The 16570-nt window shown below is 33.5% G+C and overlaps 1 pseudogene; it reads left to right on the forward strand.

The window, feature by feature from the left end:
• Positions 1–4644, forward strand: LOC133682829 (uncharacterized; annotated as a pseudogene).
• The last annotated feature ends 11926 nt before the right edge of the window (positions 4645–16570 follow it).

Here is a 16570-nt window from a genome sequence, read left to right on the forward strand (position 1 = left end):
CTTGATAAAATAAAATAATACATTTCCTTCGAGAATTCAAATCCATCCATACCAGAAAAAGGGAAAGAGAGAAAAAGCAATTGCTTCTTATTAGGCTTTTGTTTGTCTCTTCTGGACTCATGAAACCAATTTCTAAAATTTTGTGATTCTCCAAATTAGGGTTAGGGTTTTGACGATGTATGCTGATCGCGTAGACTCCGCAGCGAAGACTTCAATAAAGGATCGTCTTAATGGCAATTTCGTTGCCAACTCCTCTCGCCACCGTGAAATTACCGGTAAAAGGTTTTGTTTTCTTTTTAATTTAGTAGAAATCAATTCTCTCTCTCTCTCTCTCTCTCTACTACTTTACTTTTCTTCCATTTTACTTTATGTTAGGTTCTCATTGTTAATCTTTTTTTAAAAGGAAATTCTATTAATTAAACAAGGAGAATTTGGGGTGGGTCGTCCAATTTAATATTTCTAGTGAGAATCTACATTTCACTATTGGAAAAAAGAAATAGTTGAGCTAAGGATTTAGTATCTTCCACGTTGTAAGAAACGAGGATGGGCATTTTGCTATGCAAGTATATTGGGAATTGCATTGCAAACTCAAGTTTATGTTTAGAAACTTGTAAAGATTAGAGAGTAGGGAGCTTGATGTCCCGTTCTCACCCTGTGATTTGATCATCTTATTTAACCGTTTAATTTGGTTTTTCTATTTCCATATGAAAAGACTGAATGTTTGAGAATGTTGTCACACCTGGTTCTTTTGATGCTCAGATTATGAATAAGCTTCTCGGGATTTTCATTTTTATTCAGGGAAAGTGTGGGAGGTTTTGGACATGAAGTTTCATTTGCCTTAGCGTGTGTGAGAGATTGAGATCCTTTAGCACATAGTAGATCAGCAGTTAGTTATATCAATTATAGGCTCTATATAGGTGAAAAGGTTTTATCGTTGTTGCTTGAAACTTGCTTACTTGAGGTGCTTGAAGTTGCATACCTTCTTGTACTTGTACCAAAAACTGCAACGAAAGGACCTGTGAGAATCTGCTTTCTATATTTGGGTTCTGTTTGGTTTGAATTTTGCAAATTGATTTAAGTTGTTTTGTAGGTTCTAACTCAACGTAAAGTCATAAACATGTTTGGTTAGAAATAACTTCTGACTTAAATAAAAAAAATTGTTACAAAATTCAGTCAAAACATTGCTTTATTGGCAAGTTAAAATTTTTAACTTTTAACTTATTGATTCCACTTGTATTAACTATTTCTCAAAAAACCATTGCTTCGTGTCATTTTTGCCAAGTATACTTTTAACTGAACTCTTTTTTGCTAAACATCATTTCTCAAAATGATGACTCAAAGTCAAAAGTTACATTTCATTAGCCATGCCTAACAAACTTTTGGTCATAGAAAATTTTTTACTTTCAAGTGAAGGCATTGGATGTTTGTGCTGTCACTTACAAGAGTACAGGTTTTTTTGTTCATCTAATGAAAATGGATTGAATCTCATCCATAATAATGCTCTTGTATAATTGTTATCCTGGTTGGTTTTTTGTTGTTCTTGAGTGACCTAATATCCAGAAAAGTATCACTGAGCTCATATCACATCTTTTGCAAGCAGAGGCTAGATGATAAATGGGAACATGATCTCTATGAGGACAATGGACCACGTGTTTCAAGTATGGATTGAGTATGACAGAATTACTGGCATTAAAAAATTGCTGATATTGTTGGATGCAACTAAATCAACTATATTTCTTTTTGACTTTTTGTTAATGACTTGTGAAGATCGCAAAATTGATGCTCGAGATCTTCGATTAAAGCTCCAAATGAGAAGCCTCCTGCAAGCATCTTCAAGTTCAGGTGTGCGGGATCTACGTGAAAAACTATATGGGACAATGAATTCACAGCCAATGAATGTTGATCGGCCCAAAATAGCTGTAGCTAAACCATTCAGGAAAAGTGTTGCTGTTGAAGCTCCTGAACCAGAGATTAAAAAAATTACCAGTGTGGCTTCTAGAAAAAGATCTCAATAGAAGGCATAAATCTTATCTTATTCTCGTCAAGTGTTTATCTTGTTTCTGTTTTCTTGAAGTTTTCCATTAATGCTGAGGCATAATCTTCTGATTTATTGATATTTTGAAATTATTGTTTTAGGTTGCCTTCTTTGGTTGAGTTTATGTCATGTGGTCATATGCATGCTTCATTGTCACTTGTTTCAAAGAATTTTCTCAATTTTGGATGAAGTTATGCTTCACTGTCACTTGTTTCAAAGAATTTTCTCAATTTTGGATGAAGTTTTGGAGAGTTGTGAACTTGAAATATTGTGCCTGAATAATTATGAACCTGAAGTATTAAGCTTGCTGTGAATTTGAAAAGACACAAAAGGAAAAAGTTTGCACCGGCCTTAAAGTTTATTAGTTTCATCAGTCACCATATCACTTTAAAGACAAAATTTAAGAAGCTCTGTTATGTGTAGTTAGAGGTTTCGACATTGCTTAGGTGCCTTGATGCACTGTGGTAGAGACAACTTTTTTTATTTATTTCAATTTATCTCTGACCTTTTGTGTTTTGTCAATTAATTGAAAACTTGACCAGTTGATGTCATTGTGAAAATTAGAGACTCCTGCGACACGACAAATGATTTTAACTAACAGGATGTTGCTGCTTGAAATGGTCTAATTTGTGCTAAGTTTCAACATTAGTTAATGGTTTTAGGTATGTATTCCATGACAAATTGACAAGAGGAAGTTCTCATAGACATGCAATTATAGGATCACTTGGTGTGCATTCATGTGAGCATGTGTTTCCATTTCTTTTTCTTTTTTTTTTGTGTTCTGCAATGTTTATTTACTTTAAAACAGTTCATTAATTGGCAGTTAATCATGATGCTTTGTATTGTTTATTGATGCTCTCCTTACTTTAAGTTGAAAAGGGACAAGTTGGGATGGCTCTACTATAAATTACTGCCTAAAATTCCAACTCATGTTGTAACATGTCAACTGAAGTTTTGAAACCGCTTTTTCCATGTAATATCATTACCGTGGACTCTTTGTGTATTTCTAACTCTTGGATCTTTGTTGCAGTTGGATTCATCAGTTGATGTTTTTTTGCAGTCTTTGGATCTTGAGAAATACCTCATTACTTTTCAAGCTGAGGAAGTATGAAAATGTCTTTTTTTTTTGTTTTTATACTATAGATATGTGTACTTGCATATCATCTTCAGGAGTTTTCTTTTGATTATTAACATGCTTCTATTTATACAGGTTGATATGACAGCTCTTGTGCACATGATTGATGAAGACCTGAAGGCTCTAGGGATACCAATGGTAAACTCAAGCTGATCTCTTGGCCTAGATATGCATATGTTTTGTGGTTGATTTTTTCTATTGAAATCTCTTGTAGTTATTGATCATTAAGAGATGAGTAATTTGGGCAGCTATCTAAAGCCTCGTTCTTGACAACTTATTTTAAGAATTATACCCCCCCCCCAAAATACACAAAAAAAGAGATAAAAGAAAACAAGAATACTGGTACCTGTGTTGTTCTCAACTATTGGAATGGTGTCCTTGTTTTTTAAACAATTTGCATAATACATTGTGCCATTAGACTAGGACTGTGTTTTTTAGGGTTGACAACATAATATATTGTGATATTTTTTTCATTAATTCATTTAAAAATACATGGAAAACAGATTTCTGATCTCAACTCGAAGGTGTTCGCATCTAGGATGAGGCATTTGCTTGTCATAACATTTTGATTTTCCTTCTCCCGGTTTTGCTCTTTAAAAATCATGCAGGTCTAATATATATTTGATGGTCAGCTATATAACAGTCAATTGTCATTTCATGTGAGATGTTATGCTAAGTTCCCCCCCCTGCACATTGTTACTTGTTAGTGCTACCTTTCCATTTCTACATGCACTTTTACAAATTGATAAAAAAGAAAAAAAAATTATAAGGTCAATTGGGTATGAACTCTATGTGATTGTTTTGGGTATGTCTGTCTTGAATGATAAAAACATGAATACTCACAATTCGAAGGCACTCATGTTCATCATGATAGTTCACACCGATGTGATATATGCCTTGTTTATTAACTCGACTGGGTACTACCTAGCCTTTTAGTTTTTATTTCCCCTTTACCCTGTATGTAATTTAGATATCAAAATTCATGGCTGAGATTCTTGGTTTTCATGGTCTCCTTCCACTTTTCTATATTCCTGATCAAATGTTTGGTTCAATCTTGTGGTTTCAAGGGCCAAGGAAGAAAATAATTTTAGCGTTAGAATCCAGAGGCTGAGATTCAGGAGACGAGTATTATTGGTCCGACACCCTGGTTGGTATAAAGCCTTAGTGTACATCTTCGTTTTGTTTTCCTTGGTATTGCCACTATGGCTTTACCTTTAGCTAGTTAATTATTGTGAAGCCGGTATGAGTTCCTAGCTGTCAACAAAGGTAGAAACTTTTTTCATCTTTGTGGTTCCTTTGGATTTTATGGGGTATTAGATGGTGGGTAGAAACCTTAAATTGATGTAATTTTTGTTTTTATCTTATTTATTTTTGTTGTTTTTGGTTATGTTCTAGTATGGTTTCTATCTATTGGTTTTACATTTTAAAAATTAACGTTTTAAATGTAAAGCTTGAGGTTCAAGATTCTACATTATATTCTATTGTGTTATGAATTGCTAGTTGCTTATCTTCAGATGACACGGGGAAATTTCTTTCGTATCCTTGGTATAATAATGAATTTTTTTTTTAATTAATGGTTAAGGTTTTTAGTTTTCATGGAGTTTAAAAAGAGTTTAATACACAATTTGATAAATCAAGCATAATTTTTAATCTGACTATTAAATTAAACTGAAATTTTGATGGAGGATTCCGAAGGGCTTTGTTTTATGATGGGTTAGCATTTCATGATGATAGAAGATCGGGAAGGTGTTTAAATAAGGCTCAGAAGTTAATGTGCAAGATTGTTTTTATTTATCTGGTTGTATTTGGATTTTTTTTTATCCTATCTAGCTTTGAAATTTTAATTTAATCAATATGTTATTATTTATGAATACTAATGCTAGATGAATTCTATTTGTTAGGTAAGTTTTAATTAGAAATATTTTTCTAAAATGATTTTAGTTTTAATTAAGATTTTTTTTCTATAAAAATTTTAGATTTAAAACCAATACAAATAGGAATGAATAGATTATTTTAAGATGCATTGTCCTTATCGGTAGGTAGTTGTAAGGTGAAAACAACTCATATCATTAATCTGGCATGCATGCAAGACGACGTGGATTTATTAAGTACCAAATTCTAATGAAAAAAGAACACTGAGGCTCCTTCCCTAAATAAGCTTGTATTGAACACAGCTCCAAGAAATCTTTCATGCGATTCCTCCATTTTGGCAGAAATAAAAGCTCGGTCCTAGAGTGTTCTCGCGAACACTCGCATTGTGGCAATAAATGGATAGAGAATTTACTTACCGCCATTGCCATAGTTTCTCTATTCATGGTGGTAGCTTTTTCCGTAATGAACAGCTTTGCTTCACCGTTTTCTCCCCGCAGTGTCTTTCTGGTATTTGGGATGGATGGGTTAAAAAACCTGCATGGCCTTTGGACCGAGTTTGGATGCACACAAAAGGAAAGAGGAAATGACGTACATAAGCTACCAAACTGAAAAGAATTGTCTCTGCAGTGTCATCTGGTGCAGCAAATGGAAGTGGTGAAGACTCACAAATTCAACTAGCATGGGAATAGGGCTCTTGAGTTAGACAATCGGTTAATCAATTGTTCCAAAAAATCTCCTTCATTCTCCTTAGTCAAGGTAGTTGATAGCTTATACTTGGTCCTTGGTAGGCCAAAGTTGCTCATGGCTAGTACTTGTACAAGGTCCTCTTTGGTAGAGGTAGGGACTCTCTGATGTTTAAATAAATATATTTTTAGATAGAGAAAATACAGGAGTATTCTAGAGAGAGATACTCTAAAAATATATATATGCAGTCAAGAATAAAGATTGTCAACTTTTTTCCTAAAAGTCTCATGGTGTATTTATAGCTCATTAGTCTTGTTCTTTTGTGAAAAGAAGGGTTTGTAATGTAATTACCCTGATAGCATTTAATAAGGGATAAATATATCTTATATCTATATTAATGTTAAATGGGAATATGGTGGGTCTTTAGAGGACTTTTATATACCTAAAAAGGTGTAGGGAGATTAGAGTTTAAGACGTCAAATGTAGCTAAACCTATAGAGGCTGAGTTTTTCCTCGAGGTTAGACCCAAGGGAGGTTGATCATTTCCCTGAACATGCCAAGGGAGGATGGTCATTACCTTGAACTTGGCTAACAGCAAAGTCTAAGCGTCTTGGGTCTGGTATATTTACCAGACCCATGTGACCTTGGACTTGACGGATTGCCAAGTCCACGCACCTTGGGTCTGGCATGTGTTATGTTGGACTTGGCTAAAGTCCAACTGTCTTAGGTCTGACATGTTTGCTAGACCCACGTTACCTTGGACTGGGCAGATTGCCAAGTCCAAGTATTTTGGATTCGGCTGACTACCAAGTCCAAGCGTCTTGGGTATAGCTAGCACCAGATCCAACATGCCCTGGGCTTGACACTTTACTAAGCATTTGTATGGTTGAGCTCAACACACTAACAAGCCCTCACTTGAGCTATGTTCTTTCCCTTAGGCGTATCTAAGGGGACAGGGTCATAAGGGTTTTTTAAGACCATTAAAAATAGATTTATCAATAGCTACTCAAGTTTTTGTGATATTGATACGTGAAGACTTGTAAAAAGTACTCTTATGACGAGTTCATTGAATTTTCATCATGTGAAAAAAGGGGTGGAAATCTTAGATAATATACTAGGCAACCCATGTAGAGGGGCTGGAAATCATACTTCAAAATTTTCCTTGAAGGGTAAGAGAAAAACATAGGGAAAGAGCCTATACTTAGAAATATTTCTAAGTGGTCGGGGGAACCCATCGGAGGAAATCAACTCGCTTTGGAGGAATTCCTATCTCGAAACAAATCAAGCTCATACTTAGAGAATTTCTAAGTGGCTAGTGGGAACCCAAAAGGAGTGAACCTATGCTTAGAAATTTCTAAGTGATTATAGGTTCTTTGGAGAGTAGGAGCTAGGAGCTTTCCCATCATTGTCATGGGGCTTAAGAGCCTCATCCCTTGGAGAGTGATGCATATAGCACTGGGAAGATCATATTCATTCCTTGGAGAGTGGTGTATATAGCACTGGGGAGATGACATCTATCTCTTGCAGAGTGGTGCATATAGCACTGGGGAGATCACATGCATCCCTTGGAGATTGATGCATATATCCAATGAGGAGATCATATGATGCTCAATTATGCGTTTGTATAATAAGAAATAAGAAAAGGCTATTTTTTATCCCTTCACTCTCTAAGAATATATCCATTATGATCCTCTTTTGAGCCTCATTAAGTTTTTCTTCATAAAAACCCTAATTAGGATCACACTCCACACTAGAGGGCAGAGTGGTGCATATAACACTGGGGAGATCACATGCATCCCTTGGAGATTGATGCATATATCCACTGAGGAGATCATATGATGCTCAATTATGCGTTTGTATAATAAGAAATAAGAAAAGGCTATTTTTTATCCCTTCACTCTCTAAGAATATATCCATTATGATCCTCTTTTGAGCCTCATTAAGTTTTTCTTCATAAAAACCCTAATTAGGATCACACTCCACACTAGAGGGCAAAGAAAAAAAAAGAAAATGTGAGCAAACTATTGAAATGCACACGTGGATCCATGTAAGTCAGAACCCAACACTAGGGGGCATTGTCATAAAAAAAAAGGGAAGGACAAGAAATAGGAAGCAAAAAATAAAAAGAAGAAAAGGAAGAAGTAAAAGAAAGGAAAAGAAAAGGAAAATTATGGTTTGATGACGCTCTAAGACTGAGGCAAAGATCCCGAAGCAAGACTCTTTATTAAAAAAGAGAGTCTATCCGAACAAAGATCATAAGATGACTTCACAAGATAAAAAGAGGTAGAAGAAAAGTAATCCTATGTCTTTAAACTCTCAAACACTTTGAAGCCTTATAAGCATCCATTTATTTCATAGTTTATAATCATAGCCTGCGTGCCTTTAAAAATCATTTCTAATCAAACGCACACAACATGAGTTGATAAACAACGATCTTACTATTCACACGACATGATAAATGAGTAGCCACACACATTTATCCATACAAGAAAAATGTCAATTCTAAAATGAGGCAAAAATGTCAAAAGACTGATAAAAAAGGAGTTTGTGGAAAGCTCTAATTGAAAGGAATCATTGAGATTCAGGGTTCTAGGTCAGTTGAGCTAGAAAGAAGGCAAAATTTTGGTTCTGGTTAAAGGGAATTGCTAGATTGGGATTTCAGGTTGGCCGAGCTAAAGATAAAATTTTGGTTCTGGTTAAAGGGAATCACTAGATGAGATTTCAGGTTGATCGAGTTGAAGATAAAGACCAAGGTTCTAGTTAAAGAGAGTCTCTAGATTGTGATTTGAGGTTGACCGAGATGAAGGCAAAATTTTGGTTCTGATTAAAGAAAATCACCAGATTGGGATTGCAGGTTGATCAAGCTGAAAACAAAGACCAAGGTTCTAGTTAAAGGGAGTCTCTAGGTTGAGATTTCATGTTGACCGAGTTGAAGGTAAAATTTTGATTCTAGTTAAAGGGAATCGCTAGATTGAGATTTGAGGTTGACCGAGCTGAAGGCATAAATTTTTTTGTTTTGGTTAAAGGGAATTGCTAGATTGAGATTTCAGGTTAACCGAGCTATTTACATAGATTTTGGTTCTGGTTAAACAGAATTACCACATTGAGATTTCATGTTAGTCAAGCTGTATTTTTTTAAGATTTTAGTTCTGGTTAAAAGGGATCGCCAGATTGGGATTTCAGGTTAATCAAGCTATTTACAAAGATTTTGGTTCTAGTTAAAGGGAATCACTAGATTGAGATTTTAGGTTAACTGAGCTATTTACAAAGATTATGGTTATGGTTAAAGGGAATTACTAAATTGAAATTTCAGGTTAATTGAGCTATAACATGAAATTTTAGTTAAGGGAACCATTGAGATATGAAATTTCAGGTTAACCATACAATCAGGAAATACCAAGAAATTCAACTACAATCAGGAAGCATTAAGTTTTCAAACCTCGTAATTAAGAGGTATCATAGATCAAGGTTCTGGTTAAAGGGAATCGTCAGATTGAGATTTCAGATTAATCAAGTTGTAAACAGTTTGATCATAGTTCTGGTTGAAGGGGACTGCTGCAAAGACAAAGTTTCAGGTCACCCGAACAGAGACCACGGGTAGGTTACCCGATCACAAATCATGAGCAAGTTACTCGATCACGAACCACAGGCAGATTGCTCGAACAGTGATCACGGACAGGCCACCCAATCACAAACCATGAGAGGTCACCCGAACAAAAACCATAGGCGAGTTACCTAAATAGAGACCACTCATAAAAAATCTTGAACCACGGGTAGGTTACCTGATCACGAACCACAGGCAAGTCACCTGAACAAATGACCACGAGCAGGTCACCTAATCACGAACCACGAGAGGTCACCCGAACAAAATCCACAGGCAGGTTACCTAAATAGAGACCTCTAAAAAAAATCTTAGATGTTTTCCACACAATGGGCAAAAGTCCTAGATATTTTTTTCAAAATAACAGCATTCCCATACCCAAAACTTTTTTTTCCTCTTTGTAAACTTACTTTCTAAAGTCTTTCAAAAGATTTTATATTGTAAGTATTGTAAAGAAAAAGACAACTATCATAATTCAATTTTGAATCCTCAAAATTGTTATATATATAAAGCCTCGTTGTGTTGGACAAAATTGTTAATTATCTTCCACCTCCCAAAATAGCTAGCTCTACACCTAAAGCCACAAAACGATGGCCCCCTTTTTTTCAAGGCAAAAAAAATGACTTTCTTTGCTTTCGAGATTTCAAAATATGAAAAAACAAATACAGCTTTCATTGTACTGCTCCGAGAATCACGCTGAAGCAATACAAGAGTTTGTTGCAACAAGTCCTGTTCAGTAACAAGTTGGAGTTTTTTGTCCTTTTCCCAGCCACTCTACAAGACAGAAAGGTAATGTTTTTGGTGAAGATCAAGAGTGGAGAAAAGATGGAGAAATTTCAATTGTTGAGATTCTTTTAAGGATCATTGAAGACTCTCTCATGTTCTATAAAAAGAGGAGAATGATAAAGGAGAAAAGGGTGGCCATTAAAGATTCTTTGGCCAACAAATACTAAGCTGGGCTGGGCTAGACTTGGGCCTCATGCCCAACCAGCTCAGCCCTTAGACTAAGAGCGTGTTTGCCAAATACACCCTAATGCTTTTCTCTTAATTTTTAACTTGTCTTTATTTTAATACATAGCTAAACAAAGCCTTAAAAAATAAAAATAAAAATCTAAAAATTGTAAGGATCATTTTGAAATGATTTTTGGGTTCCTCGCATATTTTCTTGACATTTTAGCTTAATATGAGGTTGTAGACTTACACTGTAAAATATGAATATGATATTAAAAATACTTTGTTTTCTCCAAAATTTCAAAAAAAATAAAAAAAATCCTTATTTTTAAGATAAAAAATATATATTTTGTTTTCGTGCATATGACCAAGTCTATCAGAAAATAAAAATAAAATCATATTTTGCTTGAAGAAAAAATATTAAGATACATTATGTGTTTTAGCTTTTTTATACAAAATTCAAAAATATATCTTTATATACATTTTAGATTTAATAATTAGTTTATTGAATCTATGATAACTTGACTAATATTTCAATAACCCCTGAAATTTTTAATTCATGAGAATTAATGGTTAATATTCTGGTATAAATAATAGACTTACAAGTAGGTTAATATTTAAATATCAGGAGTTGACCTGAAAATTCTAAGAATTATTCTAAATATTCATGAATTTTAATTAGGGGATATTTTTCACAACAATATATGAGTTGTGACACTTTCATCTTCTAGGATGGTTGAACACTGTTAAGGCACTTATATGAATTCTTTCCACAAGAATTCATTTGGGCATACGAGCCCATAATAAATTTGAAATGCCAGATTTTTTCATAAGAGTAAATTTTTTTTTTCTGAGCCGTAGACCAACCACTGGTTAGGAACCCATCTATACCTTTAAATCACATATAGATCACACAATGCAGCCTACCTCAGATAGGATACATTAGGATTGCTAATACATTCTCTAGACACAATCAGTTTCTTACTTTTGAAATTTCTAATAAGATCAGTACAACCGATATTCTAACGACCCTGAAAAAAAAACAACTAAGTGAAGACTCTCTGACCTTGACACCATGCGCCTACGTGTAACAAACATATAGTCTCAAATAATAATATAATTATTTTAAAATCACACATCATAATTTATATGGCTTGTGTTTCTTTTTTTGTTCTAAAAATACTAGTAAATTTGTGTTCTATAATGTGATTGAATGTAAAAATATATTTTTTAATTAAAAATATATTAAAATAATTTTTATTACGTCTGATTTATTAAAAAATATCTAAAAATATAATTTAATAATTTTTTAAATAAAAAATATTTTAAAAAACATATTAAAAAAAAAAACTTCCCAAGGATATAGCGATAGTTAGTTACGGTTTGCTAAATTGAGGACACTTCCCTGAGTTCACTCCCCCACATCTCTCCCAATCACAGACACACGTGAGGGCAAAGAAGAAAAAAAATATGAGCAAACTGTTGAAATGTACACGTGGATCTATGAAAGTCAGAACCCAATACTAGGGGGCATCGCCATAAAAAAAAAAAAAAGAAGGACATGAATAGGAAACAAAAAATAAAAAGAAGAAAAGGAAGAAGTAAAAGAAAGGAAAATAAAAGGAAAATAGTGGTTTGATGACACTTTAAGACTGAGGCAAAGATCCTAAAGCAAGACTTTTTATTAAAAAAAAGAGTCTATCCAAACAAAGATCATGAGATGACTTCACAAGATAAAAAGAGGTAAAAGAAAAGTAATCTTATGTCTTTAAACTCTCAAACACTTTTTAAGTCTTATAAACATCCATTTATTTCATAGTCTATAGTCATAGCCTGTGTGCCTTTAAAAATCTTTTCTAATCAAGCGCACACAACATGAGTTGATAAACAACAATCTTACTATTCACACAACATGATAAATGAGTAGCCACACACACTTATCCATGCAAGAAAAAAGTCAATTCTAACATGAGGCAAAAATTTTATTCTATACAGTTTTTTTTCAATTAAATACTTGAAACCTTTTTGAAAAACTGAAACAGAAGGTCACCTCCAGTAAAAGCCTGACCTAAAGATGACCTACATTCTAAAATCCGATAAAACCCCTAAGGGAATTGCTTAAGGAACTGTTTAGATGCATATAGTAAAAGTTCTAGTTTTCAAGCAAAACCAAGTCTTTTAAAGTTTTTTCTTTTTGAAAAAGATTTATGTGCTAAAATAAAACCAATAAAAAGCTTTTAAAATGGAAAGGACAATTAAAGCATTGATAAAAGCATGATACAAAGCAATGTCAAATCATATATTCAGATGAGTATAAAAGGGCCCCACAAGAAACAAAAGCTAGAGATTTTTATTCTATACAGTTTTTTTTCAACTAAATACTTGAAACCTTTTTGAAAAACTGAAACAGAAGGTCACCTCCAGTAAAAGCCTGACCTAAAGATGACCTACATTCTAAAATCCGATAAAACCTCTAAGGGAATTGCTTAAGGAACTGTTTAGATGCATATAGTAAAAGTTCTAGTTTTCATAAGCAAAACCAAATCTTTTAAAGTTTTTTCTTTTTGAAAAAGATTTATGTGCTAAAATAAAACCAATAAAAAGCTTTTAAAATGGAAAGGACAATTAAAGCATTGATAAAAGCATGATACAAAGCAATGTCAAATCATATATTCAGAGGAGTATGAAAGGGCCCCACAAGAAACAAAAGCTAGAGATTTCTTCCTAAGAATATGGTGGCTAAGAAAAGCAGCACAAGAAATGTATCTTGACTCAATATTATAGTTTCGAACATATGAACGAGCTCACACCAGAAAGGGAGTTCATAATAAACCAAAGAAAGGGCGAGACCTATGTTTCCAAATCGGGTAAGAGTGCATGCATTTAACCCCAAAACATTGCATAAGTTTTTATTTTACAAAAAACATTCTTGAAATCGAACTCAGACGAGTCAAAAGACTGATAAAAAAGGAGTTTGTGGAAAGCTCTAATTGAAAGGGATCACTGAGATTCAGGGTTTTAGGTCAGTTGAGCTAGAAAGAAGGCAAAATTTTGGTTCTGGTTAAAAGGAATTGCTAGATTGGGATTTCAGGTTGACCGAGCTGAAGATAAAATTTTGGTTCTGGTTAAAGGGAATCACTAGATGAGATTTCAGGTTGATCGAGTTGAAGATAAAGACCAAGGTTCTAGTTAAAGAGAGTCTCTAGATTGTGATTTGAGGTTGACCGAGATGAAGGCAAAATTTTGGTTCTGATTAAAGAAAATAACCAGATTGGGATTGCAGGTTGATCGAGCTGAAAACAAAGACCAAGGTTCTAGTTAAAGGGAGTCTCTAGGTTGAGATTTCATGTTGACCGAGTTGAAGGTAAAATTTTGATTCTAGTTAAAGGGAATCGCTAGATTGAGATTTGAGGTTGACCGAGCTGAAGGCATAAAATTTTTGGTTCTGGTTAAAGAGAATTGCTAGATTGAGATTTCAGGTTAACCAAGCAATTTACATAGATTTTGGTTCTAGTTAAAGAAAATCACTAGATTGAGATTTCAGGTTAGTCAAGCTATTTAAAAAAAAAAGATTTTAGTTCTGGTTAAAAGGGATCGCCAGATTGGGATTTACGGTTAATCAAGCTATTTACAAAGATTTTGGTTCTGGTTAAAGAGAATCCCCATATTGAGATTTCAAGTTAACCGAGCTATTTACAGATATTATGGTTCTGGTTAAAGGGAATTACCATATTGAAATTTCAGGTTAATTGAGCTATAACATGAAATTTTAGTTTTAAGGGAACTATTGAGATACGAAATTACAGGTTAACCATGCAATCAGGAAATACCAAGAAATTCAACTACAATCAGAAAGCATTAAGTTTTCAAACCTCGTAATCAAGAGGTATCATAAATCAAGGTTCTAGTTAAAGGGAATCGTCAGATTGAGATTTCAAGTTAACCGAGTTGTAAACAGTTTGATCATAGTTCTGGTTGAAAAAGGACTACTGCAAAGACAAAGTTTCAGGTCACCCAAACAGAGACCACGAGTAGGTTACCCGATTACAAATCATGAGCAAGTTACTCGATCGCAAACCATAGGTAGATCACCTGAACAGTGATCACGTACAGGCCACTCAATCACGAACCATGAGAGGTCACCCGAACAAAAACCACAGGTGGGTTACCCAAATAGAGACCACTAATAAAAAATCTTGAACCACGGGTAGATCACCCGAACACAAACCACGAGAGGTCACCTGAACAAAATCCACAGGCAGGTTACTTGAATAAAGACCTCTAAAAAAAATCTTAGATGTTTTCCACACAATGGGCAAAAGTCCTATATATTTTTTTCAAAATGACAGCATTCCCATACCCAAAACTTTTTTTCCTCTTTGTAAACTTACTTTCTAAAGTCTTTCAAAAGATTTGATATTGTAAGTATTGTAAAGAGGAAAACAATTGTCATAATTCAATTCTGGATCCTTAAAATTGTTATATATATAAAGCGTCATCGTGTTGGACAAAACTGTTGATTATCTTCCACCTCCCTAAATAGCTAGCTCTTCACCTAAAGCCACAAACCGTGGCCCTTTTTTTTACAAGGCAAAAAGAAATGACTTCCTTTGCTTTTGAGATTTCAAAATATGTAAAAAAAAAATAGCTTTCATTGTACTGCTTCGAGAATCACGCTGAAGCAATACCAGAGTTTGTAGCAACAAGTCTTGATCAGTAACAAGTTGGAGTTTTTTGTCCTCTCCCCAGCCACTCTACAAGACAGAAAGGTAATGTTTTGGTGAAGATCAAAAGTGGAAAAAAGATGGAGAAATTTCAATTGTTGAGATTCTTTTAAGGATCATTGAAGACTTTCTCATGTTCTATAAGAAGAGGAGAATGATAAAGGAAAAAAAGGTGGCCATTGAAGATTCTTTGGCCAACAAATACTAAGCTGGGCTGAGTTGGGCTTGGGTCTCATGCCTAACTAGCTCAACCCTTAGACTAAGGGCGTGTTTGCCAAACACACCCTAATGCTTTCCCCTTAATTTTTAACTTGTCTTTATTTTAATTCCTAGCCAAACACAGCCTTAAAAAATAAAAAATAAAAATCTAAAAATTTCAAGGATCATTTTGAAATTATTTTTGGGTTCCTCGCATATTTTCTTGACATTTTAGCTTAATATGAGGCTGTAGACTTACACTGTAAAATATGGATATAATATTAAAAATACTTAGTTTTCTCCAAAATTTCAAAAAAATTAAAAAAAATTTCTCATTTTTAAAATAAAAAAATATATTTTGTTTTCATGCATATGACCAAGTCTATCGGAAAATAAAAAAAATCATATTTTGTTTGAAGAAAAAAATATTAAGATACATGATGTGTTTTAGCATTTTTATACAAAATTAAAAAATATATCCTTATATACATTTTAGATTTAATAATTAGTTTATTAAATCCATGAGAACTTGACTAATATTTCAATAACCCCTGAAGTTTTTAATTCATAAGAATTAATGGTAATATTCTGGTATAAATACTAGACCTACAAGTAGGTTGATATTTATATATCAGGAGTTGACCAGAAAATTCTAAGAATTATTCTAAATATTTATCAATTTTAATTAGGGGATATTTTTCACCACAATATACGAGTTGTGAAAAACACTTTCATCTTCTAGGATGGTTGAACACTGTTAGGGCACTTACATGAATTATTTCCACAAGAATTCATTTAGGCATACGAGTTTATAATAAATTTGAAATGCCAGAATTTTTTCATAAGAGTACATCTTTTTTTTTGAGCCGTAAACCAACCACTGGTTAGGAACCCATCTATACCTTTAAATCATATCTAGATCACACAATACAACTTACTTCAGATAGGTTATACTAAGAGTGCTAATACATTCTCTAAACATAACCAGTTTCTTACTATTAAAATTTCTGATAAGACTAGTACAATCGGCCGGGTCTTCTAACGACTCTAAAAAAAACAACTAAGTGAAGATTCCCTGACCTTGACACCACGCACCCACGAGTAACAAACATACACTATGAAATAATAATATAGTTATTTTAAAATCACACATCATAATTTATATGGCTTGTTTTTTTTTTCCTAAAACTACTAGTAAATTTGTGTTTTATAATGTGAAATAAAGTATTTTATAAAAAATATTTTTTAATTAAAAATATACTAAAATAATTTTTTTAACATGTGATTTATTAAAAAATATTTTAAAATATAATTTAATAATATTTAGCGATAGTTAGTTACGGTTTGCTAAATTGAGGACAGTTCACTCC

This window comes from Populus nigra, chromosome 2, assembly GCF_951802175.1.
Source record: "Populus nigra chromosome 2, ddPopNigr1.1, whole genome shotgun sequence".
In the NCBI taxonomy this organism is placed as follows: domain Eukaryota; kingdom Viridiplantae; phylum Streptophyta; class Magnoliopsida; order Malpighiales; family Salicaceae; genus Populus; species Populus nigra.